General features: G+C 41.1%; 1 pseudogene; it reads left to right on the top strand.

The window, feature by feature from the left end:
* Positions 1-204: 204 nt before the first annotated feature.
* The window catches only part of LOC129708535 (protein FAM187B-like), a 147,453-nt pseudogene continuing 136,002 nt past the window's right edge, over positions 205-11,655 (top strand).

Below are 11,655 nucleotides of genomic sequence, written 5' to 3'. Positions count from 1 at the left end.
ACATTTTTCCCGTCGAGGCGATAAACATCTTCCCGTCGCATTCCCACCTATATTTCCGGAATTTTTAATCCTTGACAGTTTAAAATAAAGCCAGAAAACTCACCCATTTTGGAAAGAAAACCCCGAGTGACGTCACAAGCGACTCGCAAGGCAGGACAGGACACACCAGGAGGGAGGGGCACTCCAGCGCACTCGCGCACTCGCATGGCGGCCGCTACCGGCGCCCGATGTCCGACGGGAAGGGTGGTGCTGGTGGTGGTCAGGGCCCAGCCCACTGGAACACAGGTGGCAGTGGAGATCCAGGCCAAATTCCACGTCCTGCCGCTGCTCTACGACCTGGGTAGGTCCTGGGGCAGGGAATGGGAGTGAGAGGATGAGGATGAAAGAAATGAGGAGGAGGGAGATGAGGAGGGGAGGGAGATGGGGTGGGTTCTTTTCCTCCCTCCCTCTCTGCCTCTCTCCATCTACCTCTACCCTTCCTCTCCCTCTCTACCCCCTCCCTATCTACCGTCACTCCCACCCTCTCTACCCCCTCTATCTCTCTCTACCTTCCCTTCCCCCCTCTACATCCCTTCCCCTCCCTCTACCCTTTCACTCCCCTCCCTCTCTACCCCCTCCCTATCTACTCACTCCCACCCTCTCTCACCCCTCCCTCCCTCCCCCCTCCTTCTCTACCCCCTCCCCCCTCTACCCTCCCTCTCTACTCCCCTCTCCCTCCCTCTCTACCCCCTCCGTTTCTACTTAAATCCCCCTCCCCTTCCTTTCTACCCCCTCCCTCTCTACACCCCCCCTCTACCCCCCCCCTCTACCCCCACCCCCCCCTCTCCATCACTACCCCCTTCCTGTTTGCCCTCCCCCTCCCTCTCTACCCTCCACCCTCCCTTTCTACCCCCCTCCCTCTCTAACCTCTCCCTCTCTTAAAGAGGAGAAGGGAGTGCTGGGGGATGAGGAGAAATGAGCTGCACTTGCACAGTTGGGGGCTATGCGTGAGTGGTGCAATATTGCGTTGGGGGAACGGCTTGTAATGGGGGAATGGGTGAGTGGTGGAATCTTGCATGGGGGAGCAGACCCAACTGGTCTACTCTTGGTCTAGTATATAATAAACAACAAAAACCACTACATGAATAACTACACCACTATTGCCAAAAGAACAGAAGACCTCAGTGCAACCAAACACATTCACAGAAAAAGACACAAAATGACAGAGTAATTCAGCGGGTCAGGTAGAATCCCAGGAGAACATGGATAGGTGACGATACAGGTAAGGATGCTTCTTCAGACTGAAATTGAGTCCTAACCCAAAACATCACCTATCCATGTTCTCCAGAGATGCTGCCTGACATGCTGAGTTATTCTAGCATTTTGTGTCTTTTAATGTAAACTAGATTCTGCAGTTCCTTGTTTTTAAATTTTGACAGCCACATAGGCTCAGAGTCGAGGTTAGTGTGTAGTTTGCATTTATTCGCTAAAAACATGCTGTTGACTCATTTTTGCATGTTGACATTTTATTGCTGTAAAACTGTGGTCAGCCGAGGTGTGGTGAAGAAACTTTCACAAGAAAGATAGTCTTCAGATGATTGCTCCCAGCGTATGACGCATCGCATCGATTTAAAGACGTTATTGCCTTTGGAATGCCCTGTAAAATCACCAGTGCTAGAAATTCAATCACACAGTGCTGCTTTAAAAAAAAAATGTGATTGAAAATCAACTTTTCTGAAGTTAAATTTTTGAAAATAATGATCATTTCCAGATGATCGCACATCACTGAAAATTCAACTGGACACGTCACTGAAAGATTTGTGCTTGTGGGGGAAGGGAGGGGAGGAGGGGGAGCGGAGCTAGAAAAGGGGAGAGGTTTGGGGACGGTAGGTTAGAGATTACCTACAATGAGTGTATTTAATGTTTATAGCATTGGGTTGTATGCTACACAAGCAGAATAGAAAGAGGCTATGATTTATTTACAGTTTACAGACTGTTTCTCTGGATCTTTCTAATAACATTATTGCATTCAGAGAACATTATTCACGGAAAGGGAATGCCAGCCTTAAAGTGACAGTCACTGTTCCCAACCAATATTACATACACTGTACGGGGGGTGAATCTGCTCCGTTCGTATCTTCAGTCCTCAAGTTGTGAATTAGGGAAATGTTTTCTACCATCACCTCTCATTTTTTATATTGTAACAGAGGGGGGGGGGGGGGGGGGGGGGGGGGGTAGTGGCACAGTGGCGCAGCGGTAGAGTTGCTGCCTTACAACGCCGGAAACCCAGGTTCGATCCTGACTACGGATGATGTCTGTACAGTGTTTGCATGTTCTCCCAGTGTCCTGTGTAGGTTTTCTCCGGGTGCTCTGATTTCCTCCCACACTCCAAAGAATTACATGTTTGGATGTTAATTGGCTTCAGTAAAGTTGTAAATTGTCCTTAGTGTGTGTAGGATTGTGTTAGTGTGCGGGGACCGCTGGTCAGCACAGACTCAGTGGACCGAAGGGCCTGTTTCCATGCTGTATCTCTAAACTAAACTAAATACTTTTGAAAATTTGCTGCAATGTTGCATGGAGTGACGCATGCAGTGGTCCCTTGAAGTACATTGCTACTGTGATCACAGTAATGCAGTTAAGAGTTGGCAGCTGCAAGAAATTGATACAGATATTGGTCATAAGGTGTGCCAGTTACAACACAAGGCAATCAAAATTGTGATTCAACCAAAAAAATCATGCACTGTTGAAAAAAAATGATGATTGAAGCTTCTGACAAGAATAAAACAAGTTATACATTCTGGAGCAAATTTACACCAAACTCATTAAAGCTAGGAAAATCTCAGGAATTATTAGAGGACTTCATGTGTGATAAATGTTAATGCGAAATAAAAAATTCTGAGACAAAGCAGTATATTGAGAGCATTTGCAATGCTTACTGAAACTAATTTATATGTACCAGATACAGTTGAATGTGGAACTCTCATACTAAATATCAATTTCTACTCTTAAGAGCTTTAGAATAAGTGTAGTCGTACATCTGTAAGGAACGGTTGAATTCATGAGAAAGGACACCGAGATTTGCACTCTTGATGATATAACTCTTATAAAATTGATACACAAAAATCCTCACGTGTAAATGTGTTTGCAGTATATTAACACAGCAGAAATAGTGTATTGGAAATTTAGTTTAGTTTGTTTAGTTCAGTTTATTGTCATAGTGGAAAGCTTATATTGTGTGCAAACCAGTCAGTGGAAAGACCATACAAATAAGCCATTCACAATGTACAGATACATGATTAAGGAAATACTGCTTAGTGCAAGATAAAAGATAAAAGTTTGATTAAGGATAGTCCGAGTGTTTCCAGTGAGGTAGATATTAGCTCCAGGACTGTTGTCTAGTTGTTGATGTGATGGTTCAGTTGCCCATGAACAGCTGGGAAGAAACTATCCCTGAATCTAGAGATGGGAGAAGAGGTTGGGCGGTGGGGGGGTGGGACCTGATTTTAAATAATTTAATGCAGTGATACCAGTAAGAAATTCAACTAGGAATTCTTGCTGAAAATGAAAATACTCATATTGCATAAGTCAGCAATTTGCTTACTTTCTCGTATCATTCCTCGTTCTAAGTTAAGCTCTGCTGTTGGGAACAGTTGGAGGAATCATGAACCACATTAGCCTGCCAGGAAGATGATTGGATTGCAGATAGTGCTTTTGTACTCCAAGCTCCTGATTTAATATTGTCACCTGTACCAAAATACAATGAACGGCTTTTGTTTGCGTGCAACCCAATCAAAGCAGTTAACACTAAACAGGAATACAACTAAGCCACACTCAAGTATAACAGTGAAGAGGCAAATACCTGAGTGCAGAATATAGAGTCTAAGCATTGTAGCGTAACAGTTTACTTTAGTTTAGTTTAGAGATACAGCGCGGATAAAGGCTCTTCGGCCCACCAAGTCCGCACTGACCAGCGATCCCCGTACACTAGCACTATCCTATACAGTACCAAAGCCAATTAATCTACAAACTTGTTCGTCTTTGGAGAGTGGGAAGAAACCGGAGCACCGAAAAAAACCCACCTGGTCACAGGGTGGACGTACAAACTCCATGCAGACAGCACCCCTAGTCAGGATTGAACCCAGGTGTATGGAGCTGTAAGGTAGTAACCCTACCGCTGTGCCACCGTGCCTCCCTTATAGTTGCAGTGAAAAAATCCATCGTCTGGAAAGAGGTAAGGTGTAAAATCAGAACTATATCCTCCCTTATGGAAAGACCGTTCAAAAACTCAACGTACCTGGTATGTGAGGGTACAGTCACAGTGGGCCAAAAGACTGAAGGGGTTCGACCCGAAACGTCGCCCATTCCTTCTCTCCAGAGATGCTGCTTCACCCGCTGAGTTACTCCAGCATTTTGTGTCGACCTTCGGGACAAAAGACATGTTCCAATAGTTCCCGCTAACGGCCTGGGGTGCAAATTACTTCAATTATCCCTATGGTATTCCTGAACTGTAAATAAACTTTGAATAATTGGCTTGCTATTGTAGAGAAGGTGGATAAATTTACTGAACAATTGTTGGATATTCAACCTTTAGATTAATTAGCTGACTTTTCGGTCAGCATCCAATCTCTCTACTAGGTTTACTTTATTTTTATGAAGCTAAGAATAAATCTTGAATTATTCAGTGCTGGACACAAAGTGCTGGAGTAACTCAGCGGGACAGGCAACATGTTGTTCAAGAAGGAACTGCAGATGCTGGAAGATCGAAGGTACACAAAAATGCTGGAAAAAACTCAGCGGGTGCAGCAGCATCTATGGAGCGAAGGAAATAGGCGATGTTTCGGGCCGAAACCCTTCAGGCAACATGTCTGGAGAGAAGGAATGGATGACGTTTTGGGTCGAGACCCTTCTTCAGTGTTGCAAATAATGAAAATTAAATTTGTAACCTGTCTGCGAGCAAAGGCTGAGATATGAAATTAAAATCAATACAAAGCCAACCAATAGGTGCTAGAGTGGTGCAGCACATGCCCTCAAGATTTTTAGGTTTTAATTTGATTCTGATTTCAGGCACCTCTGTAAATCACCCGGAGTTACCTAGTGTGGTCTAATTTCCTCCCAGTGATTTGAGGTTAAACCTGGGATAATCACAGAGTGTAGGAAGTCGTGAACATAGAGAACATACCATAGAACAGTAGAGCTGGGGAACGGGACCTTCGGCCCACAATATTTGTGCCGAACATGATGCCAAGTCAAACTGATCTGCCTGATCTTATCTGCCTGTACATTATCCATATGTCTCTATTCCCTGCATTTCCATCTGCCGATCTAAAAGCTTCTTAAACACCACTATCTCATCAGCCTCCATCTCCACGCCTGGTAGTGTGATCCAGGCCCACATGGGTGGGGGGTGGCAGCACCAAAGTGTTGCAACTCCCAATCCCAGATTTGGATAATGCATCACAAATGAAGCATAAGGGAAGTTAGAAAATGTTTTTAGAACAAACAACATGTAATTTTCCATTTTATCTCTCTCAGAAGTCTATGATTATCCTCCAGCTTTAAACAATGAAGGTCAATTTTCCAATTATTGCACAGTGAGCAATGAACTGCCTCAGGAAATTGAACAGAGAGAAACTGGGGCGGAAGGATCATTTGTATTGTAACTGAAGCCATCTGATTCCATCTAAAGCATAAACCCCTGTAAGGCAGACAGAATTTCTATGTTAGTGACATTCTAATTAACCTTTATGCCAAGATTTAGTTCTTGTTCATGATAGACTTAATGGCAGAATGTTGTAGGCTCAATTTCCACTCCATACACTTGCGCTTATAATCTAGGTCGAAAATTTGATGCAGGACAGGTGGAAAGAGGAAGGGAAAAGAAACCTACAAGTGTGTTGTAGTGTGTTCTGTCTTTTGGACATTTCCATCCTAAGAGAAAATTCTAGCTGTCTATGTATGCCTCTCATAATTTGATGTACTTCTATCATGTCTCTGTTCAGCCTACAAGTGTGTTCTGTCTTTTGGATGAAATAAAGGGCTGGTTCACCCTGGTTCTGGACCACAACTCGTGGTGATCACCTTTTTTAGTCCTGACACGGCAATATAGATTTAAGCTCCTGTCCAACTTTCACGACTTAATTGGCGACCTCTGCCAAGTTTGCCCTTGACTCGTTCTCGCAGCATGGTCGCCACAAGGTCATAGGAGGTCGTAGGAGGTAATTCTTCCTCATGCTCGTGAGTGGACTCCTCGTACTCGTGGCCTCAAGTAGGTCGCGGCTTTTTTTCCAGCCTGATAAAAAATGTCCAAGAGTAGTAAAAAGGTTGGCATGGAATAAACGTATACTTTTTACTCGTAGGTAGGGCATAGGTAGGTCATAGTACGTCGTGATGGTAGTCGTAGGTAGTCGTAGGTCGGTAACTGGCCCGAGAAAACAAATGCAAACCTGACATCATTTTATCATGTGATCATTTTCCACTCGTAGCTAGTCGTAGTTGTTCTTAGGTGTGGAAGACTGAGGTTGGGGGAGGGGGTCATAGGAGGATGTAGACATAGTCGTAGGAGGTCGTAGATATATTCATAGGAGGTCATAGGAGGTCTTTTACTTTGGCGAGTCAACACGACCTTGCCATTTTTTCCAACTTGTCTAGGTTCTTCTAAACTTGTGGATTAAGTCGTCCAAGTGGGACAGGCCCTTAACAGTCAGGTAGATGCTTATAGATTTAGCTTCTGGTTTAGATGTAGAAACAAGGAGCTGTGGATGCAGCTTACTACACAAAAAGACGCAAAGTGCTGGAGTAACTCAGCAGGTCAGGCAGCATCACTGGAGAACATGGATTGGTGACGTTTTGTGTTTGAGGCATTTTCTTCAAACTCTAGACTTAGGGATAGGTTTATATTTAGATTTATTATTGTCACACGGTACAGTGAAAAGACAGGAGCAATGCATTAGATTAGAGATCGTCAATAGTTATCAAAATCTTAATGAACCAATCCCCAACTATTGAGTATATTATGAATTATTGAATTAAAAAAATTGATATGGAATTTCAAAAATAATCAAATGAGATCACTTCTCCAGTATTTGTCCAAAAGTAATTGTTTTGAGTTTCTTTTGTGTTTAAATATTTTCAAAACTTTATAAATATGAGTCAGTTATTTCCGGCGTAAAAAGTGGTTGTATGATTGTTACGTCAGTGGTTAATGCAGTTTAATGCAAATGAGTGTGAGATGCTGTATTTTGGGAAATCAAACCACGGCAGGACCTCAACAGAGAAAGGATGTGCTGGCACTGGAGAGGGTCCAGAGGACGTTTACAAGAATGATCCCAGGAACGAGTGGGTTAACATAGGATGAGCGTTTGACAGCACTGGGCCTGTACTCGCTGGAGGGGGGACCTCGGGACCTCATTAAAACTTATCGAATAGTGAAAGGCTTGGATAGAGTGGATGTGGAGAGGATGTTTTCACTAGTGGGAAAGTCTAAGACTAGCGGTCTGAGAATTAAAGAACTTTCTTTTAGGAAGGAGATGAGGAGGAATTTATTTTGTCAGAGAGTGGTGAATCTGTAGAATTCTTTGCCACAGAAGGCTGCAGAAGCCAAGTCAGTGGATATAAATACGGCAGAGATAGATAGATTCTTGATTAGTACAGGTGTCTGAGGAGAATGGGGTTAGAAGGGAGAGATAGATCAGCCATTGTTGAATAGCGGAGTAACTTGATGGGCCGAATAGCCTAATTCTGCTCCTATCACTTATGATCTTATGAACATGATCTTATGAATGGCAGGGCTCTGAGGAGTGTTGTAGAGCAGAGGGATCTAGGAGTGCAAGAAGTCCCTTGAAGGTGGCGAACCAGGTAGATAGAGTGGTCAAGAAGGTGTTTATTATAGTGGGCTTCAACAATCAGGGTATCGTGTATAAAAGCTAGGTGTTATGTTACAGTTGTGCAACACGTTAGTGGTTTGGTTTATTTTTAGTTTTGTTTATTGCCATGTGTACTGAGCTGTTGCATGCTAACCAGTCAGCAGAAAGATTGTCAGCAATCAAGACATTGTACAGATACATGATAAAGGGAATAACATTTAGTGCAAGATAAAGAACAGTAAAGTCCAATTAATGATAGTCCAAGAGGCTCCAGTGAGGTAACTGGGAGGTCAGGACCACACTCTAGTTGTTGATAGGATGATAGCTGCCTGATAACAGTTGGGAAGAAACTGTCCCTGAATAGTCCACATTGGAGAATTGTGTTTAATTTCAGTCAAATAACTTGTAAGTTTTACAACCTACTATGGCAAAGTTTCCTGGTTAAGGGTCAAACTTTGATCCAACTTATTCAGGTTAAAGTTATTCATGTCTTCGAAAACAGTCACAAAAATCTTCTTCACAATTGAAACCACCATAAATTTTTATCCAAGTACTAAATTCACTCCAGAGGTGCAATATAAGATGAATGAAATCCTTCATCACAGGGACATCTGCTTATTTTGATTTAAAGATAATGCAATTCAAATTTAAACATGATGGTTTTTAATGGAGCATTTACACCCAGGCAAATGAAGGGGAATAATCACATTCAGGCCTATTCATTAAAATAGAACATCTTCTTCCTATAATTCAACCACAAAACAGATATTTAAACCAATACAGGACCAACTTTAATTTATCACACCCTAATCATAAAATTAAGTGCATAATTGAATGAATTAGAATGGGAAATCTGGTTTCTGCAGGTGTTCGTGCTTCAGTGCTTTATTTTAATACATTACACTTTGATTAAAATATGGAGATAACCATTGAAGCTATGGTTTAGATGCAACTTTTAATGTACATGTGTAAATGAATCCTCACTCATTCTACCTGGCAATACTCCACACTGCTCTCCAATTAAATGCATGTGGTGACTGCAATGAATAGTCTGGTTCAACTCATCTCGACAAATTCACCATTCATTCAAAAGAAGAACAAATTATGGAGTGGTACAATATCTTATGGGTACACAATGTCTTGATAATAGAATATGTTGTGAACCTATGTTTGGCTGACTTTAAATTATTTGCTGGAGGATGCAAAGATAAATATGTCTGCATTTCTAAGAGAAGTTAGAGAACAAAAAGAAAGCAAGAGTTTTGCAATATTTATCTCTCCATGCCTAATTGGGAGCTTGTGTAGACTTGATTGCAATGACTGTTGGGCTAAATAGAACATATAGTGCATTCAGAAAGTATTCAGACCCCTTCACTTTTGCACATCTTGTTATGTTACAGCTTTTTTCTAAAATTGATTAAATTCTTTTCTTTTTTTTGAATTAATTTTATTAGAAGCAATTTTACAAGAATAAAGCAATCAACATGAAAGTTATACAGTTTTCGTACAGCTTCATTTTTAACATTAATACATAAATTAAAAAAAGAGAAAAAGGAAAGAATGAAGAAAAATGCAAAAGAGAGAGAAAAAAGGATCCCCGAACTACCAAAGAAGTGCGAGAAGAAAAAGGAATAATGAGAAAAAAGAAGATGGAGATATGCCCCACTCTCCCCCTCCCCCCTCCCACCCTAGTCCTCTCTCCTCCCCTCCCCCCTGTTCACCCATCCCTAGCATCGGTTTTAAATTTGTGTTCAACCATTCTGTTGTTAAAGAAATTCAGTGAAAGGAGACCATGTTTTGAAGAATTGGTCTGCTTTCTCAGCCAAAGCAAGCCTAATGTTTTCTAAATGTAGTGTCTCGGACATGTCAGTAATCCATATCTTCACTGTGGGTACTGTTGTCTTTTTCCAGAATTTGAGTACGTTTTTTTGCAGTTATTAGGCCATAGTCAAGGAAGCGCCTATGAAATATCGTTAACAGAACAGCCCTCTGACATATCTAAAGTTATTAGTTTTGTATCTGATTCCAGTTTAATTTTAAGTGTTTTAGAGAAGATATCGAATATTCCCATCCAGAAGTTTTGTATCTTTATACAGGATGCAAAGGAAAGGGTTAAGGTCGCTTCTTGGAGGTGGCATTTATCACAGATAGGGGAGGCAGTTGGGAAGATCTTATTCAATTTAGTCTTTGAATAGTATAGCCTATACAATATTTTGAATTGTATCAGGGAACGCCTGACATTGAGAGAGCAGTAATGTATGTATAGTAGGCTTTCCTCCCATATATCTTTTGAAATTAATAAACCCAACTCGTCTTCCCATGCTCGCCTATACATCTCAGAAGGTGGGGTATCCACATTTAAGAGAGTGTTATAAATGTAAGATATTATCTTACTTGTGTCGGCATGTCTATTCAAACAATCGTCTAGTATATCTGGACCCATGAAACGACAGTCTTGTGTGTATGTTTTTACATAATCGCGGATTTGAAGGTATCTAAAAAGATTGCTTGCTTTCAAATTATATTTCTCCTGTAGTTCTTGAAAAGAGAGGAAAGTCCCCTTCTTATAGTGGTCTCCCACCGTTTTAATTCCTAGATTTTTCCAGGCCTTATCTAAAGTAGATGGTTTAAACAAGGGATTGTTAGCAATAGTTAGAAGGAGAGACAAATTTCTCAGTTTGAGACTTAATTTCAACTGTTTCCAGATACGTAGGGTACTGTGTATTATCGGATTTTGCTCATACGTTGATTTATTCAGATGTATTGGAGAAAGAAGAATCGCGCCTATGTTAAAAGGCAAACAATCTTCCCTCTCCATTTTGAACCAATTTACCTGTTGACATGTATCATCCATCCAGAAAGTTATCTTTTTGATGGTAGTCACCCAATAGTAGTAAAGAAAGTTAGGAAGAGCTAATCCTCCATTTTCTTTGGATTTACACAAATGTCTTTTGTGTATTCTATGGGTTTTGTAGTCCCAGATGAAGTTTGTAATAATAGTCAATTTTTTTGAAAAAACTTTTGGGAAGATATATCGGTATTGATTGAAATAAATATAGGAGTTGTGGAAAGAAGATCATCTTTATGGCATTTACTCTACCTATAAGGAAAATAGGGAGTGTTTTCCAGAATTGAATGTGGGCATTTAGTTTAGTAATTAGTGGTGGGAAATTTGTTTTAAATAGGGAGGTGTATTTTCTAGTCACGTAAACTCCGAGGTATCTAATTTTTCAGTAACAATTCTGAAAGGAAATTTTTGGAGTTGAGAAGGATCTTGAGCTTTTATTGGCATAATTTCCCTTTTATTCCAATTTATTCTATAACCTGAGAAGGGACCAAATTGTTCTATAAGGTTTAATACATTTGGGATACTAATTTGGGAGTTAGTAATGTATAAAAGTACAACGCCTGCATATAACTAAATCTTGTTCCTGGGATTCTTCTTTTTTTTTTAAATCATCAATCTACACACAATATCCCATAATAAATAAGCGAAAACAGGTTTAGAAATGATTGCAAAGTAATTAAAAAGAAATAACTGAAATATCACATTTGTATAAGAATTTAGACCCTTTACTCAGTACTTTGTTGAGGCACTTTTGGCAGCGATTACAACCTCAAGTCTTCTTGGGTATGACGCTACAAGCTTGGCACGCCATTATTTGAGTAATTTCTCCCATTCTTCTCTGAGGATCCCTCAAGCTCTGTCAGGTTGGACGGGGAGCGTCGATGCACAGCTATTTTCAGGTATTTCCAGAGATGTTCGATCAGGTTCAAGACCGGGCTTGGGCTGGGCCACTCAAGGACATTCACA

The sequence above is a fragment of the Leucoraja erinacea genome, chromosome 24 (genome assembly GCF_028641065.1).
Source record: "Leucoraja erinacea ecotype New England chromosome 24, Leri_hhj_1, whole genome shotgun sequence".
In the NCBI taxonomy this organism is placed as follows: Eukaryota; Metazoa; Chordata; class Chondrichthyes; order Rajiformes; family Rajidae; genus Leucoraja; species Leucoraja erinaceus.
Note: the sequence above shows the minus strand (reverse complement) of the source record. Positions and strands in the feature narration are given on the sequence as shown.